Here is a 19560-nt window from a genome sequence, read left to right as displayed (position 1 = left end):
ACATTTCCCTGAAGGGATAGACACAGGAACGAAGAAGGACACATGCCGGCTAGCCTAAGTGTTCCGGAGCAGTAGCAAGCTACCAAGGCTCAGTGGAAGCACTAGGAGACATTTCCCGGCAAGAGAGGCTAACAAGGATAAACAACTAGATAGTCAGATCCCACACATACCAAGCATTTCAAACATATACATAATACGCTCGATATTTGCAAATACAACGTGGCATCACAACAAAACTCTATGACTCAGAGTATTTATTCAGTCGGATCGGAGGAGCGAGATATTACAAACATGGGTCTCATTACCCAACACTCAGAGCATATAAGTCAAAGCACAAGCAAAAGCTTAACATGTCTGAGTATAGACATCTACAAATGAAAAAGGCTGAGAAGCCTGACTATCTACCAGATCCTGCCGAGGGGACAAGATCGTAGCTGAGGTAACAAGCTAAATGTCTAAGTCCACGCGAAACTACTAGTGAGACGGAAGTCTCTGCAAAAACATAAAATAGGCAAACGTGAGTACAAATGTACCCAGCAAGACATACATCAGAACTAACTACATATGCATCATTGTGAACAAAGGGGATGGTGGGGTTTAACTGCAGCAAGCCAGCTTTGACTCGGTGGCTAACCTGAACTACAACTGCAAGTAACTCTTTTGAGGTGGCGCACACGAGTCCACATATTCACCAAATCAATTTACCACTATGGATCCACTCCCGTCTCCCTACGAGAATGCCATCCATAGCACTCATGCTTATCTTGCGCATTTTAGAGTATCCACTTCAAGTTATCTATGAACTGTACAGGCAACCCAGAAGTACTTTACCGTGGACACGGCTATTCGAATAGATCATATTAACCCTGCAGGGGTGTACTTCTTCACACACGCTATCGCCACTTACCGCCATGTACACGTCATGTATCTCGGCAACCTTCAAGCGGAAGACTAGCGAGGGAGACGGCCACGACCTGACTAACCACACAAGTCTCTAGTCCAGGTTTATCGCCTATTCGGGTTCCATCCGCAAGGAGATCTGTCCGGGGTGTCGCTCACGGCCCCAAACGATGTGAGAAGGGTTCCCAAGCCCACCATACGGGTGCCACTTGGTACACCGTGCCACTTTACCTAGTCTGTCCCAAGTCCACCTGTACCGAGTGCCACTTGGTAGACTACTAGAACTACCTACAAACACCAGAAACTAGTTGCAACTCCTGGACAGAGATCGAGTTGATTAATAAGTCGAGAGGGGCACTTAAGCATTGCAATGCGTGGTAGTAGTTGTTCATGGATCACAAACACAGAATTCAGTTCCTGAGGATGGCTTCAATGAGATAACCCACCATGTACTCCTACATGGCCTCTCACCACTACCTCTACCAAATCGTGTTCACACATTTAGCTCACACACGGTAGGACATGTTCACACACCTCCAATTCATCCCTGATGAATCAGACCTGACTCAACTCTAAGCAGTAGCAGGCATGACAAACAAGCATGAATGAGTAGGCACATGAGGGCTCAAACAACTCCTACTAATGCTAGTGGGTTTCATCTATTTACTGTGGCAATGACAGGTCATGCAGAGGATGGGCGTTCAACTATCGCAGCATGTAACAGTTGAATCGTTGTTGTCCTAATGCAGTAAAAGAGAGCAAGAGCGAGAGAGTGGGATTGTATCGGAATGAAACAAGTGGGTTTTGCTTGCCTGGCACTTCTGAAGATAGTATAGCTCTTCATCGGTGTAATCGAACTCATCGCCGGAACACGTCTATCAAAAGGTGACAACCACCGGCAACAAAGAAGGAACACAATCAATGCAATGCACAATATGATGCATGATCATGACATCGCAATATGAGTGTGTTGGCCTAATGCAACTACAACCAGATGGGTTTGAGTTATTTTGAACCCAAGGTTCAAGTTCAAACTCAAACTATGAATTTATAAAGTGCATTATCATGTTTTGATATAAACAACAGGTTTAAGTTACTTTCACATGCATGAAACCTGTGCAAATGGATAGATTGGATTTTTCTGATCATTTTTCATATATAAATTATTTAATTTGGAGTTACGGTTGAATTTCTATGAATTTAAGAAGTTTTGAGTATTTTCTGAAATAATAAATCATTTTCTGATTTATTTTAAATTCTAAAAACCTTTATGACATCAGGGTGACATCAGCATAACATTAACAGGTCAAAGGGCCGGTCCAGGTCAACCCCGACCAGCCGGGTCCACACGTCAGTGACTAACCCTGTTACCTGGGTTAATTAGCGTTTTAACTTAAGATAACCTTGGTTAATTAGGCGGTCTGGGACCGCATGTCGGTGACCCAGGGGGAGGTCAAACCCCAGGTCAGCTGGGGTTAAAACACCGGCGTTTAGCCGCCGGCGGCAGCAGACGCGGCGAGGCACTCGGGCACGGGCTGTGATGCCCCATTCGCAGCGTGGCTGGGCTCATTCGAGAGCCCAGACCAGCGCGCGTCGGGTGGTGGAGCCAGCCGGGCCTGGGGCTGCCGGAGGCGACGGTGAGGAGCTCGCCCGCTGCGGCCGGGGCTCGGGTTCCAGCAGGCCAAGGGCTGCAGCTCGCGTACCGTGAACGGGGTGGCACAAAAGGTATCTAGGGGCAGCATAATCACACATGTGTGTAAGTGCATCTAGTGCCACCCCTAGTTGGTTTTGGAGTATTGACGACAAAGTTGGTTGAGGGACTAATGCGTTTGTGCGAATTGCAGGATAACGCAAGTAGTGTCCCTCATTGATTCGGTTTACCTACCGGAGATGGCCCCTAAAAATGTATGAAGACATTGAAGACAATGGTGGTGTGTGAAGAGGTTCACATTGAAGACTATGACATGAGAAGACATTGAGTGAAGACTATGGAGTGCGAAGACTGAGTTGTTTCGTTGTTTCCTTTTCTTCTGTGTTGAGTCATAGGAACCACCGTACTATTAAGTGGGGTCCAAGTGAACTAAGTCAGGGTGACTGAAGTGATGCTCAACCCAAATCCTATGTCTTCGAGCGAAGACAATGAGAGCAAATCTTATCCAGAGCTGGATGAGTCAGCTTTGCTTGTAGCCCAAGTAAAGTTGCCGTGTGTGTTTGAAATCTAACCGTTGGAACACGTGTCAGTTCCTTAGTGACCCAGGGTCATTTCGGACATATCCGGTCGGGTTGCCTTGTGGCTATAAATAGCCCACCCCCTACACCATAAATTGGTGGCTGCTCAGAGTTAGTTTACGGCTTTTGTCGTTTTGAGAGCAACCCACCTCGAAGCCTTTGAGAGAGAAATCCTTGCGAGGACAAAGCCCAAACACCCAGAGCCAAAGAGTGTTAGGCATCAGTGAAGTCTTTCTGTCTTGTGACCTGAAGACTTATTACACTTGAGGACTGTGTATCCTCCTGCCGGTTAGGCGTCGCGTTCTGAGCATCCAAGAGTCATTGTGGATTGCCGGGTGAACGAAGTCTATGAAGTTTCGAAAGTCTACCTTGAAGACTTACCAGAGTGATTGGGCGAGGACTAGGTGTCCTTAGCTCAAGGGGAATAAGGTGAAGACACGGTCTTCTGAGTTGAATCTCAGCCTCCCTAACCAGATGTACAGTTGTCACAGCAACTTGAACTGGTCCAACAAATCCTGTGTCTTCAACAAGTGACTGGTTCTATCCCTTCCCTCCTTTACTTTGAGTTTGTCTTCGTGAAGTCATTGCTTATCTGTCTTATCTGTTTGACTTCAATGTTTGACTACTATTGTTGATTAGCTTCATACTATCTTCCATCCTGATCCTTACTACCTAGCTGCTATTAGTCTTCGTACGTTAACACTATTGCATACTTGACTATGGCTTGCTCGTTGTAGTTTATCTTCCGTTGCATATCAATTAGGTCATTTCTATTGTTTGTCTTCGAAACTTCCATGTTTTGAAGACTTTGATAAAAATCGCCTATTCACCCTCCCCTCTAGTCGATAACTAGCACTTTCAATTGGTATCAGAGCAAGGTACTCCCTTGTTCTGTGTGATTCGGTTTAACCACCTGGAGTTTAGCTATGTCGACTGCAGGATTGAGGAATGTATCTTGCCCCACCTTTGACGGTCATGAATATCCTCGATGGAAAGCCATGATGAAGAAGCGACTCATGGCTATGGACAGCGAACTGTGGACCGTCACCGAGATTGGTCTTACCGATCTATGCAAGATGGCGGAGGCTGATGACATTTGCAAGTACACTCTACTGAACCTCACAGCGAAGGATGTCATCTGCTCCTGCATGTCCCGAAATCAGTTTAGGAACGTCATGCACCTCAATCACGCGAAGCTAATCTGGGACCGGCTTTCTGAGGTCTATGAAAGTCATCTTAATCGTCATGATCCTTGGCTTGATGACTACAAGGAGTCTCTTAAAGAGATGACCTTTCCACCTGAATCATCTTCATCTTCACCATGCCTCATGGCAGGGGGTGCTAAGGTAACTGAATGCTATCTCTCTGAAACTAGTGATGATGAATCAGGTGATGAATTTGGCCCCAGCTATGTCAAACTTGCTTCCCTTGCCACTAAACAACAAAGAGCTTTGGAAAAGATTCAAAACATGCTTAGTAAGAGCGATGATATGTTGGGCGAAGAAATGGATCAGTCAAAAGCTTTGGCTGAGAGTCTTCGGAGACTTCATTCCAAGTTTGACGCCCTTCAAGATCAACATAATGCTCTCTTGTGTGATCATGAGAAACTTTCTTCTGAATGTCTTTAAAGAGAGCAAGATCTTGAAAAGATAAGAGTGGATTATGAAGATCTTCTGAGGAAGCACGATTCATTACTTGCTCAACAAATCAGTGTTGCTCGGGATGAATTTGAACCACCATGTTTAAAATGCATTGAGCGTGATAACGCTGCCTCTGTTGCTGAATGTTCCAATGCTGCTACTGTTGCTCTGTCTTCAACTACTGATGTGGTAACTAACCTCTCTGCTGAGAATATCACTACTATTGCTGATGAAAATGCTAGGTTGAACACATTGCTTGAAACAGGGATGTACAAAAGTCTGAAAGGGCATCAGACACTTTGCGATGTCCTCAAAAAGCAGATTCTGAACTAAAACCCTAGGAAAGAGGGTGTTAGGTTCGAGAGGAAAATGAATGCCGATGGTTCCTACTGGAAGTCTGAGCAGTATCCCAAAACCACATGGGTTGCTGCAAAGGAACCTTCAGTGGATCCATCCACTTTATCTGGTTTTACCTGTGCTAATCCTATTATCATTGATGAATCCTTTGATGCAAACTATAAACTGTTCAAAAATCAGAACGATGAAGTGTTTGCCAGGTATATTGGTACTAACTGCAGGAATGGACCCCCAATGAAGAAGATCTAGGTTCCCAAAAGCTGTCTTGAAAATCTTCCTGTGAATGTCATCATGACACCACCTGGGAAGAAGACAAACCCCAGACCAAAGGCATCATATGGTCCAACGGCTTCATACGAATACAGGACTCACTTGAGTCACCCTAACGCCAATGTTTTGCAAGGAAATCGTGCTCAAACTTATGAATATGAACGTGTGTCCTCAAAATGCCATGTTCATAGGACTAAGAACTTTTCTTCTTATTCATATGAGTATCATTCATCTCCTGCAAGGCTATTTGCTAGGGCTTCAAAGCCAAAATTCTCAGATGCTGCACTTAGACTCATTGCTTCTAAGCCACCCCTGAAGATGTGGGTGGTGAAGAAGAACTAACTCTCTTTTGCAGAACATGGTCTCTAGCCAGCAATCAAAGGCGTCCGATATAATTGCTGGGGACCTAAAACACAAAGGGACGCATGATAAAATGACTTACTATGTATTCCACATATGAATCGCTTACCTGTCATACTGTGTGCTAACTTTCATCTATGCTGTGATAATCCAAGTGTGCATCAAATGCTTATGCTTCACAACATACCTTGTGAAGCCTATCCTCCTAACTGCACTGTAGGGTATGACACCTCGTTCTTCATAATGGATTATGGACAACGGATGCACTAATCATATGACTGGTGATCGAAGTCTTCTCATGGACTCAACCTTATGTCCATCCTACAAGAGTCAAATCACATTTGCTGACACTGGTAAAGGCAAGGTATTGGGTCTAGGTAGAGTTGCAATCTCAAAGGATCAACACATGGATAAAGTGATGCTTATTGAATCCCTTGGATTCAACTTAATGTCTGTCTCAATGCTTTGTGACTTAAACATGATTGTGATATTTGGAAAATATCGTTGCCTTGTACTAATGGAATCTGACAAGTCTCTTGTCTTCGAAGGGTATAGGAAAGGTGATCTATACATGGTAGATTTCTCAGCAGGTCCACAGCTTGACGTATGTCTTCTTGCAAAAGCTTCAGAATGCTGGCTCTGGCATCGAAGGCTGGGGCATGCTGGCATGAGGAACTTACACACTCTCGTCAAGAAGAAGCATGTCATAGGCATCAAAGGTGTCAAGTTCAAGAAAGATCATTTGTGTGGTGCCTGTGAAGCTGGAAAGATGACGAGGGCCAAGCACACCTCAAAGACTATCATGACAACATCTCAACCCTTCGCGCTGTTGCACATGGACTTATTTGGTCCTACTCACTACTCCACCCTCACAACAACGGCGTGTCTCTATGGCTTCGTCATTGTTGATGACTACTCAAGATATGCATGGGTGCACATAATTCACTACAAGACTGAAGTACAAGATGTCTTCAGACGATTCGCCAATCGAGCAATGAACAATTATGGCATCAAGATCAAGCATATCAAAAGTGATAATGGCACTGAATTCAAGAATACCGGCCTTGATCTTTATCTGGATACAATAGGAATCACTCATGAATTTTCTGCTCCATATACACCTCAGCAAAATGGCATTGTTGAGCGCAAGAACAGAACGCTCATTGAGATGGCTCGAACAATGCTCGACGAGTACAAGACACCAAGAAAGTTCTGGCCTGAAGCTATTGATACAGCTTGTCACATCATCATCCGTGTCTACATCCATAAGCTTCTGGGCAAGACATCCTATGAGCTCCTTACTGGCAAGAAGCCAAATGTCAGCTACTTCAGAGTTTTTGGTGCTAGATGCTGGATCAAGGATCCCCATCACAAGTCAAAATTTGAACCCAAAGCTCACGAAGGCTTCATGCTTGGCTATGGAAAGGATTCACACTCTTACAGAGTCTTCAACCTCTTTCACTACAAAATCGTTGAAACTGTGGACGTGCGATTTTATGAAACCAATGGTTCACAACGAGAGCTCTTGCCAAGCACACTAGATGAAGCTCCTTCCAGGGAATCTATCAAGCTGATGGGAACTGGTGAAATCATGCCCTCTGAAGCACAGCCTGAAGAGGAACTTATCATTTCTGCACCAAACCAACCTGAAGACAATGCTCAGACCGAAGACAATCCTCCCAATGATGACAATGATCAACATGAGCAAGGGCTTCGTCCAGTTCATCCTCGTGTTACAAATGAAGTACAAATTGAGAAGATAATTGATAGCATCAACGCACCTGGTCCGCTTACTCGCTCAAGAGCAACACAGTTAGCAAATTTATGTGGGCATTTTTCATTTGTATCAATATCTGAACCCAAGAAAGTTGCTGAAGCCTTTATTGAACCTGAATGGATTCAAGCTATGCAAGAAGAACTTCAACAGTTCAAGCTGAATAATGTTTGGGAACTTGACAAGCGCCCTGACCCTCGCAAGCATAACATTATTGGCACTAAATGGATATATTGAAACAAGCAATATGAGCATGGTCAAGGTATTAGAAATAAAGCACGTCTAGTGGCACAAGGATATACTCAAGTTGAAGGAATTGAGTTGGATGAAACTTTTGCTCCTGTGGCTAGGCTTGAAGCTATTCGCATACTGCTAGCCTATGCTAATCACCACAACATCTTGCTATATCAAATGGATGTGAAAAGTGCTTTCCTCAATGGCAAGATTGAAGAAGAAGTGTATGTTGCTCAACCACCTGGCTTTGAAGATCCAAAACATTCTGATATGGTGTACAAACTAAACAATGCACTGTATGGCCTCAAACAAGCTCCTCGCGCCTGGTATGATACAATCAAAGACTTCCTGAAGAGCAAAGGCTTCAAACCAGGATGCCTAGATCCCACACTCTTCACGAAGACATGTGATGGTGAACTGTTTGTGTGCCAAATATATGTGGATGACATAATCTTCGGCTGTACCAACCAGAATTATAGTGATGAGTTTGGATACATGATGCAAGAGCAATATCAGATGTCCATGATGGGTGAGCTGAAGTTCTTCCTTGGTCTTCAAATTCGTCAGCAAAGAAATGGCATCTTCATATCTCAAGAAAAATATCTCAAAGACTGCCTAAAGAAGTTCGGCATGCAAGATTGCAAAGGTTACATGACGCCAATGCCAGCCAAACATCATCTTGGTCCCGACGACAATGGTAAAGAGTTCGATCAAAAGGTATACCGCTCCATGATTGGTTCTTTACTTACCTATGTGCATCTAGGCCAGATATTATGCTTAGTGTTTGCATGTGTGCTCGATTCCAAGCGGCACCAAAGGAATCGCATCACTTAGCTGTGAAGCGAATTCTTAGATATTTGGCTTACACCCCAACACTCGGATTATGGTATCCAAAGGGCTCAAGATTTGATCTGGTTGGATTCTCGGATGCTGATTATGCTGGTGACAAGGTGGATCGCAAGTCAACATCAGGAACATGTCACTTTTTGGGACGATCACTTGTCTGTTGGCCTTCAAAGAACCAAAACTGTGTATCACTCTCAACTGCTGAATCTGAATACATTGCTGCTGGATCTTGTTGTGCTCAGCTTCTGTGGATGAAGCAAACTCTCAAGGACTATGGCATCAATCTGAAGCAAGTCCCTCTCTTCTGCGACAATGAAAGCGCCATCAAGATTGCCAACAATCCAGTCCAGCACTCGAAGATAAAGCACATTGAAATTCGTCATCATTTTCTCAGAGATCATGTCATGAAGAAAGATATTGACATTATTCACGTCAACACTGAAGAGCAACTGGCAGATATCTTCACAAAGCCCTTGGATGAGAAAAGGTTTTGCAAGTTACGGTGTGAGCTAAATATCTTGGAATCCTCACATGTCCTGTGATCAGGCACACATCCTAACACTTATGCATGTTGATGACTTAGATGTGCAACACACGAAGTAAAGTATATCTTCAATCAATGAAGACTTGCATTCTGAGTGTGAATACATTAAAGTGGAATTTGACTTTGGAGCGCCACGATAATTGTGCGCCGTGTCTGGGTCTAATTCTTCCTATACGGTGAGTAACACCACCACCAAATTTCTTGGTTTGAAGTGTTTCACTCATGGCGTTATTGTTGAATATCTTCGCATATTTATTTGTCTTCAACTTTCAACTTATCTTCATGATTTACTTCCCTATGTTGAGTTGATTGCCTTCTCATATATATACTAGTATTTTGTCCTATACAACATTCACTTATAGCTATGTCTTCATTGTTGAATCTTTTGAACTAAGTGAATGTGATCGGACCCTAACCTCTCTATGCTTACTATCTCAAACTCTATCTGTCCAAATCATATGCATTCTGTTGAAACTGTCGAATGTCTTCTCTGCATCCTTGTCAGCGGAAGACACAGAGGCAACCATCGAGTCCTTTTTAAATGATTCATATTTATTGTCGATATCCAGAGAAGCCGGAACAACCAATCGACAAACTTGGCGGGCGTGGGAACGTGGGACAACTCTAAATATGCTGCATGTTTGCCACATGTCCCATGGATGTGAACAGACAGGGGCACCTGCGTAATTGCGCTGTACCGCACACCTACTTATAAATACGTGTCCCCTGCGGTCAAGAAAACATTCTTCCACCTCTCCACCTCGTCAAAACCCTAGCGCAACCGCTAGCTCTCAACGACGCCAGCGACGAAGCGCTTAGCTGCCGCGACTTCTCCGACGCCGTCCTCACGCCGGCCGCGGGCATTGTCCTCACCGCCGCCGCCGTAGGTGTCCTCCGTCGCCAAGTTAGGGCACGGTGGACTGAACTGCTCGGTCTCCAAATTCTTCCCATCTAGTAGTTCTTCGTGTGGTAAATATAACTCTATTTTTACCAGCTTTTTGATCTCAATGATTCATCCAATTTACCAAAATTGGTTTCTATCTATACAAAGTTAGATCTATTCTGTCTGCATCTCATACTGCCTAGTATATTCACTTAAGCTTCACATCTAGTTAGATTCCTCACTTGTACTTATTCACGGATACGTACAAATCTGGAACCAACTCTCGACATATAAGTGAATGTCTTCGCAACATGAGGTCAATGTCTTCAAACTGATTTATCTTCAAAATCTTCTGAGAATGCATATGACCTCTTCCCCTTCCCTCGCATCTCTAATGCTGTCACAGGTACATGTCCGTGGGAGAATCCCTAGGTTCTCATAGTTTGCATTCGTTTGCAGAGTTCTTACAGCAACACATTGAATCTCCCGAAGCTAGTTCCTGTCTGACCAGCAAGCGAAAGCCTTTGAAGCCTTTGAACATATTGAAGCCATTCAGTTTGAACTTCATGGCTACAGAGAAATCAGTAAGGAAGGGTGGCAGACAACGTCGAGGAGGAACATCAAGGGATTTGCCTGATGATCTTGCAGAAATCTACAAAACAGATCCTGAAGAAGATTATAATCAGCGCAAGACCCGAATCCAATGGATTCGACGCTATTGGGCTGAACAGTGGTTCAAGTACAAGTTCGTGACCCAGGAATATGCTGAGAAGAATGCTATCAAGAAGCCCTTGGGGTGATATTCTCTATCGAGGCCTTCCCCCCAAGAACAAAGCTGAAGCCATTGCGCAAGAATTCTATCCTTGCATGGTCCGTGGACCACAGCCTGAAGAAGCCGACCCATCATCATTGCTCTGGTGTCGTGACGACAATCTCTTCAAGCGCAACCTCCAATATGCTAAGGCTTCGGCAAAGTAAAACAAGAAGTCATGGGGATTAGACTTTAATCCTGGTCCCTCTGCTCCCCGTGATGATGGCACACGTGAAGCTGAAGAAAATAGAATTGGCCCCTTTGCAAACCTTGATGGCCTCATCTCTACATCTTGGTACAAGGTGCCAAAGTGGATCATTCTGACAATGATGCTGATTTTGATGAAGCCCCGGCTCCTCCTCCAAGGCCGCAGAAGCCAAAGAAGATTAAGGCTTCATCATCAGCTGCACCTCCAAAAGCTTCTCGGTGTGAAGCCACTGGCCACTGCACCTCCTGAATCCAGTGTGCAGTCTGAAGATCTTTCACGCATCTCCAAGAAGACGGAGAAGAAAAAGAAAATCGTCAAGAGTACTAATTAGGCTTTGACTCCAGCTGCTATTCTGCGTGAAGAGCACATTGATCTGTCCAGTGATGACGATGTTGCAGATGATGCTCTTGAGCAACTGATCTAGAGCAAGGAAGAAGCAGAGATCTTCAACAACTTGCCTCTCTTTGACCTGGCAGTCATTCATAACTTCATTGATGAGTGGTTTGACACACCAAATCTCAGATTTGATGATCTGCAACTTCCAATTGGCCTCAGCGTCGCCTTCAATGACGCCATTGCTTCTGAGGTAGCTATTGCTCAGCGCATCGTTGAGCTGAAAAACAAAATTGACTCTGAAAAGGCTCAGTTCAAGAAGCATGTGGCAAAGCTCAGCGTGCAAGATGTCAAGAACTTCAAGACCATGCTGCACGAGCTCAAAGAAGCCTCTCACAAGAAGCATGAAGAAGCTCGAGGCTCCAGAGAGCGTATGAAGAGTCTGGCTGACAAGTGTGTGCTTGCCTACAATGAGGCTGAGAAGCGCAAGTCTCTTGGCCGTCCTGGCATTGACCCCAGGATGGCAGCAAAGAAGAAGAAGCTCTCCACTGCCCAACATGCACCTTCAAGTTAAGAAGCACCTCAGATTATCTTCCCAAGCAGCATGACGGGCTCGAAGCCAAAGGTCACTACTACTGCTTCAGAACAGAAGAAGACGAGGGTTGCCGAGGCTGAAGCTAGAAGGAGAAAGAATACTGAAGCCTCTAAAGTTGCTCCCTCCAAGAAGATGCGCAAGATAAAGAAGAGTCGGGCTGCTCCCACAGAGCCCCTTGTTGTTGAACCCATCTCAGTGGTTCATCCTGCATCTGCATCCCAAGAACTTCGCATGACTGTTAATGAGCCTGTTTCTACAAAGGCTCCGGAAGCTGAAGATGTTCCAGCAGCTGAACCCACCGCTGCTGAAGACATTGGTCAAGATGACAATGTTGAAGATGATGAAGTTCTTCCTCAAATTGAATACAATGTGGTATCATCGCCTGTTCTCACGAACAACGAACTCATCAGCATTGGTCGTCCTCTGACGCCAATTGCTCAGGATGCTTCATGGGCTGATCGCCCGCAACACCAAGACTCCCCCCAGTACTCCCCAACAACAACAAGCCACACCATCCATGCAAGTTGAAGAGGATGAGGACCTGCCCACTCCATCTCCAAAGGCGTCGCCTGTACTACAAAGGCTTCACAAAGGACCAAGGCCTCAAGTCCCTCTTCTGAGCATTCCAGAAGGAGAAGTGCATCATCAACCTGCTGCACGTCAAGTGTTTTCAGAAGCCACTCCTGCTGTGAATGTCTCCGAGTCTGAAGCCCCAGCTGCTGAAGACAATCCGGCTGCATCAGCCGATGAAGAACGTCAAGAAGAATGTGTCCATACTCCCCCCATTCCTGAAGAAACTGTTCATGAAGTGAACGTGTCTGTGCATGACCCTCCAGCTCAGCAAGTGGAGGTTGAAAATCCTGAAGCTGCCACTACCAACGCAAGTGAAGCTGATGACTTAGTCATGACTGAAGCTAATGTGGAGCCTGTACCAAGCCCATGTACCAGAAGCCAATGCTGAAACTGCTCCTGAAGCTTCTGATGTGCAGCCCTGAAGCCACTGTTGCTGCCACTGCTCCTTGTTCCGCCACCAAGCCCTATACAATTGAGCAAGCATACAACCATGGTGAGCTAATCACAGTAAGATGGCCCGTTCTGGTCCTCCGCCTACTGTCTCTGGTCCTCAGTTTGACTATCACATTGAGCATAGGCCTCATGTTTAGAAGCCAAAGCCAAGACTGCCAAGGTTTCCAGGTACTGCCACATTTGTCGGGTCTTTCAATGCAAATGGCTTCAAAAGCCACAACACATTCTTTGACAGCTCAAAGAACCCCTACACGAAGCCAAGAATATCATCATATTGGTTCTGGAGTCATCAGCAGCGAAGCTATTACTCCTGTGTTCTGTATGATCAAGGGCACATTTTCCCTCATATGCGCCTCGACACTGAAGCCATTGCTGGACTGCCATGCTTAGAAGAAGCACTTGATTGTTTTCGTGATGCTGGTCTGCTCAGCTTTGTCACAGACAAAGAACATTGGAATGAAGAGCTACCGCTTCAATTCTATGCTACCCTCCACATTCGCGGCTACAACAGAGATATCAAGACCTGGGTTCTTGAGTGGATGATAGGAAATGTTCATCATGAAGACAAAGCTCTTGACATCATCGAGCTTACAGGCCTATCCGCTCCCGGAGATCTATATGAACTTGGTTGTCAAAACACCAACACTGGAGCATCTCCAAGCTGACCAATGGCCATGTTGAGCATGATGAAGCCTTTGCCACGTGATGCTGAATATCCAATGGAGTTCTTTGTTGATGACCTTGAGTATCTGCCGCGCACTATATATCATATCATCAGGCGGACTCTATGGCCGATCAAAGGACATTCATCAGCTGCAAAACTTGAAGGAGCCATGAAGACATTGGTCTTTTACATCCTCAATGGCATCAGCTTCAATGCACATGATTTCTTCATCAGGCAACTGGCTGCATCTGGATCTGACCTTTTCGGACTGAAGTTCTATGCTCCATGGGTCATGTGCCTCATCAAGCAACACTCTGCTGTCAACTATCAAGCGTCTGCTCGCAATCATGTGATCTTCCTACCAGAGGTTGATATGTTAGTTGAAGCCATATACCCAGAACCTGCCAAGAAGCCTCTTTGTCTTCAGAATGCTGAACATCAAAGCTTCACTCAGCCTATGGAAGGAGTCCAAGCTGTCACGCGTTTCTATCCGATGGCTGGGAATACTCATCTTCCTCATCATGCACCAACTGAAGCTACTAAGAGCACAATTTCTCAAAGGCCTCGGAAGCGCTCTCGGGTCCTCAATGACCGAGAACTTCTTGTGGCCCTACATCAGAAGCAAGATAAGCATCATTTTTGGCTGAAGCGTCAGATGCAAAGCCTCTTGGTGGATGTAAATTGCATTCGAAACCTTGCCACCAAGAATGCATTTGTCACTCACGAAACTTGTCGGCGTTCATGGAAGAGTTTGACCCTACTCAGTGCTGAAGCTGATCTTCAAGACGATGGCTTCACTGAAAGATTCAAGTTTGACTCCACTCCTCCACGGAATGCTGTCCTATGAAGAACTCCATCTCTTGAAGACTCTGACTATTCTTCCTCCGCGGCAACTGTCAACGCCAATGTGATCGATGATGAAGACGATGCTACTTCACCACCCCCTACTTCTGCACGCATCGACACTGCATCGAGTTCGTCTGCACCGCCAAACGACAACGACAACCCTGCTGCTTCAACTACTCCTCATGAGGACGAGTAGATGCTCTATGTCTTCAAACCTTTTTGGTCATTACTGACAAAAGGGGGAGAAGCGTATGAGTTTGATAGTCTTCAAGCGGGTTCATAAGGGCGGTTGCTTTATATTTTGCCTAGTGTTTACAACTCTTGCTTTTGATACATTTCGTTCTTTGAGTTGTAACACTTAAACTTGATGGCTGTCTGCCACTTATTTGCGTTTCCACGTGCGATGATAACTTCTGCACTTAGATCATTCTGCAGACGTCCATTTTTCATTATGCATGTCATTCTCTTAGCTATATCATTTCATGCATGATGAATTATCCTCAGAAGTTGAAGTGGATCTCCACAAGTACAACCTGCCATGTGCATTTGCATTCCAAAAGCAAATTATTTATATGCACATCTTCAGGGGGAGCCCTTTCCACTTATGAAGACAATGCACTATCCTTTACAATTTCACATACTTCTTTCCCGTTGAAAACTTCAACCAGTTTGTCATCAATCACCAAAAAGGGGGAGATTGTAAGTGCATCTAGTGCCACCCCTAGTTGGTTTTGGAGTATTGATGACAAAGTTGGTTGAGGGACTAATGCGTTTGTGAGAATTGCAGGATAACACAGGTAGTGTCCCTCATTGATTCGATTTACCTACCGGAGATGACCCCTAAAAATGTATGAAGACATTGAAGACAATGGTGGTGTGTGAAGAGGTTCACACTGAAGACTATGACATGAGAAGACATTGAGTGAAGACTATGGAGCGCTAAGACTGAGTTGTTTTGTTGTTTCCTTTTCTTCTGTGTTGAGTCATAGGAACCACCGTACTGTTAAGTGGGGTCCAAGTGAACTAAGTCAGAGTGACTGAAGTGATGCTCAACCCAAATCCTATGTCTTCGAGCGAAGACAATGAGAGCAAATCTTATCCAGAGCTGGATGAGTCAGCTTTGCTTGTAGCCCAAGTAAAGTTGCCGTGTGTGTTTGAAATCTGACCGTTGGAACATGTGTCAGTTCCTTAGTGACCCAGGGTCATTTCGGACATATCAGGTCAGGTTGCCTTGTGGATATAAATAGTCCACCCCCTACACCATAAATTGGTGGCTGCTCAGAGTTAGTTTACGGCTTTTGTCGTTTTGAGAGCAACCCACCTCGAAGCCTTTGAGAGAGAAATCCTTGCGAGGACAAAGCCCAAACACCCAGAGCCAAAGAGTGTTAGGCATCACTGAAGTCTTTCTGTCTGTGTGACCTGAAGACTTATTACACTTGAGGACTGTGTATCCTCCAGCCGGTTAGGCGTCGCGTTCTGAGAATCCAAGAGTCATTGTGGATTGCCGGGTGAACGAAGTCTGTGCAGGTTCGGAAGTCTACCTTGAAGACTTACCAGAGTGATTGGGCGAGGACTAGGTGTCCTTAGCTCAAGGGGAATAAGGTGAAGACACGGTCTTCTGAGTTGAATCTCAGCCTCCCTAACCAGATGTATAGTTGTCACAGCAACTGGAACTGATCCAACAAATCATGTGTCTTCAACAAGTGACTGGTTCTATCCCTTCCCTCCTTTACTTTGAGTTTGTCTTTGTTAAGTCATTGCTTATCTGTCTTATCTGTTTGACTTTAATGTTTGACTACTTTTGTTGATTGGCTTCATACTATCTTCCATCCTGATCCTTACTACCTAGCTGCTATTAGTCTTCGTACATTAACACTATTGCATAGTTGACTATGGCTTGCTTGTTGTAGTTTATCTTCCGCTGCATATCAATTAGGTCATTTCTATTTTTTGTCTTCGAAACTTCCACGTTTTGAAGACTTTGATAAAAATCGCCTATTCACCCCCCCTCTAGTCGATAACTAGCACTTTCAATGTGCCACGGGGGCAAGCAGGGGAAGCTCGGGAGCGCGGGCTCACCAACCATGGTGGACGGCGGCCTCAGTTGCTCACAGGGCGGCGGCTAGAGGAGAAACACGCCGACGGGGAGAGGTGTGAGAGGGGCAGGAGCTCACAGGGAGGCATACGAGATGGCCAGCGAGCTCGGGGATGGCTTGGAGACGGTGAATCGGAGCCGGCGATCTTCGGTGCCCGTCGGTGAAGACAACAATGATGGCGTTACTGAAGGGACTCCCGGCGTCATGTGTGTTGATAGAGACGATGTACGCGATGTGTGCGGAGCTTCCAGACAAGTGGGGAGGCGAGGGGAGGCCACTGGGCATGGCGGCGGTGAGTTGCGCGCTGCGGGTGTGTTCGGGCGGCTGCGGTAGAGAGAGCTAGAGCGATGGGGAGAGGCCAGAGAGGCGAAGGGAGTGGGTGAGGGTGTGCTAGGCGTCTCCAGGCACGGACATGCTCAAAGGGGAGGCCGCCAGCACGAAGCAGGAGGTGGAAACCTCAGGTGCGTGCGCGGGCGACTCGACGTCGTCCTCTTGGCAGGAGCTAGGAGATGACTTGCAGAAGGCCAGGTGGCCTGGGCTGCACAGCTGGCCCGGCAACAGTAGCAGGCCGCGCAGGTAGGCTGAGGTAAGTTCTACTCTGTTTTACTTTTCTTCTGTTTTCTTTAATTTTGCCACTGTTTAAAATCAAAACAGATTCAACACAGTGCCAAATATCCTATGGATATTTTTATGTTGCTGAATGGACTATTCCAAATGCACATAAAATGTTTCAAAGTTATTCGAAAATGTATTCTATATATTATGAATATAATTCCAAATTTAAATACAATAATGATTTAAATTCCATGCCCAAAATATTCCACAAAAATGTTCAGTATTTTTGGTTTGGTTCAGGAACCTTGCCAAAAATATCAAACAATTATAAGAACATTTTGGAAGACATTGAATGTGATTTTTCTAGGGTTCTTTGCCCCTCTTATATTAAATTTTGAGGCTTAAAATTCCCTCAATTCAAATTCCTTGAATTTAAACATGATGCTTGAAGCTCACTCGTGCAACTAATTACAGTCATCAATCTAGGGTTGTGACAACTCACCCCCACTAAACTAGAATCTCGTCCCGAGATTCAAGACGTGAGGTAAGAGGACAAATGGGACACAAACTAACACAATCCTGATGATCCAATTGCACTTCTCGAAGATGTTGATTCATTGCATCATCTTGATCTTAACGTCTTTGCTTTCGAGATCTTCATCCAACTCAATGACGTCAGAAAGAAACTCTATCGGGAAGGATCATTGAAACTCTCCATACCAGGCTAAGGCAATTCACCAATGATTGTTTGGCGGAGTGTGAAGGAATGGCATACCCAGACTAGAATGGATGATATGGATTACCTTGTTGAAAACATCACAAGGGATGATTTTACTAACTGGGGAGAAGCTCAACAGTAGAGAGTGTGTCCACTATTTGAAAAGATATACATAACCGAGGAAACTGAGAGCAATCCCAGTTAGTGCCGATGATAACACCTAGAGCTTGTGCATGCTCTCAAGAACACGGATATTCATCAAGGTTTTACCAATATCCGTGTCAAGGATCCTGGCAACACGGCATACTACCATGATGAATAATGGTGGAGGATGCAGATGCGAAGGAAGATAACACCTTCTCACCTTTCACCTTAGCGAGGCCAAGGAAACAAAATCTGGATGATCGACCGAGAGACATTTAGCACTCCTCTTCTAATGTTCTCCTTGATGTGCTAGCATAACCCATTTATAGATATGGTTTGGTATCTAGGACATCAAGTTAAAGGTCGGACTTCGGGAGCTCAAAAATCCATAAGGACCAACTACTGGAGTAAATCCTACGAAATCCTTATGGGGATGTGGCCATCTTCCTCAATCAAGATACTACAATAATAGGTCTTCCGGCTGGCTGTTTTGGCCATGAAATTCACTTTACCGGTTTACTAAGAGACCAACATTATAGTTCTTGGGAAACATTCCAACCATCATATCTGCCTGAGATTCAGATCCGGTTGGTGTCAAAATATTCCAGACTCATCAAGTCTAGAAAGCAAAATTAAAGTTGGTAACACAAATCGACGAGAAGACGTTGCGAGATTCTCAGGAAATGAACTACGATAGCAAGCTACAAAACATGAGTTGGTTCTGCTGCACACATATGAACATGCTGTCTCAAACAAGCATGACCACGTGGTAGTCTTATAATAAAACACTACCGAGTTCAGATGGGGAATCCATCATCGAGGATATCGAAGTCCTTACATAATTCTGGATTAGCTTTTATGAAGGAACTCCTTCTCCTTGAGAAAATAAGCCAGTGGCTTCGTGTGCTACGGAATACATATGGAGTGGAGGTAATGAATCTACCAAACCATAGTATACTTTGCACATGTATGACTGACTAGGGATGATTCCAAAGGAAGCCAAAACAATCTTTCTCGGATCCACGGCGACAACTTACACTAAGTGCACGTGAATTAGAGGAAGTCACTTCTTTCATCCAAACATATACTTCATGAACGGGACATGAGGAAAATGCTTACACAAGCTTCCAACACAAGCTAGATGTTCAACACGAATCATGGAGGAGACAAAATGTCGCTCATGGGATCAACAGCAACTCATCGGAATTTCCATATCACTGGACTTCCACCAGTATGTGAACAATGTGATAGTATTGGTCAAACCAAAAGATGTAATGGTGTATGCTCGAGGAATCAACCAAGAGTAAGACAACATTACGAAAATCGTTGGTTCGAACTTGATTTGATGATGGCCCACACTCAAATCAAGGTTTGGGCAAGACGATAGGTTCAACAACTGATCACAAGGAACAATCGATGAAGAAATCATCTTTCTACAACAAACACATAAACACAAGATATCCCTTTGGAAATGAACTAAGTTAGGCAAGCTTTTATCTTCCAACTCTTCAAGTTGCTGTTCAGCTT

Source organism: Triticum aestivum, chromosome 1B (assembly GCF_018294505.1).
Source record: "Triticum aestivum cultivar Chinese Spring chromosome 1B, IWGSC CS RefSeq v2.1, whole genome shotgun sequence".
In the NCBI taxonomy this organism is placed as follows: Eukaryota; Viridiplantae; Streptophyta; class Magnoliopsida; order Poales; family Poaceae; genus Triticum; species Triticum aestivum.
The sequence above is the reverse complement of the archived record's forward strand: the minus strand, read 5'-3'. Positions refer to the sequence as shown.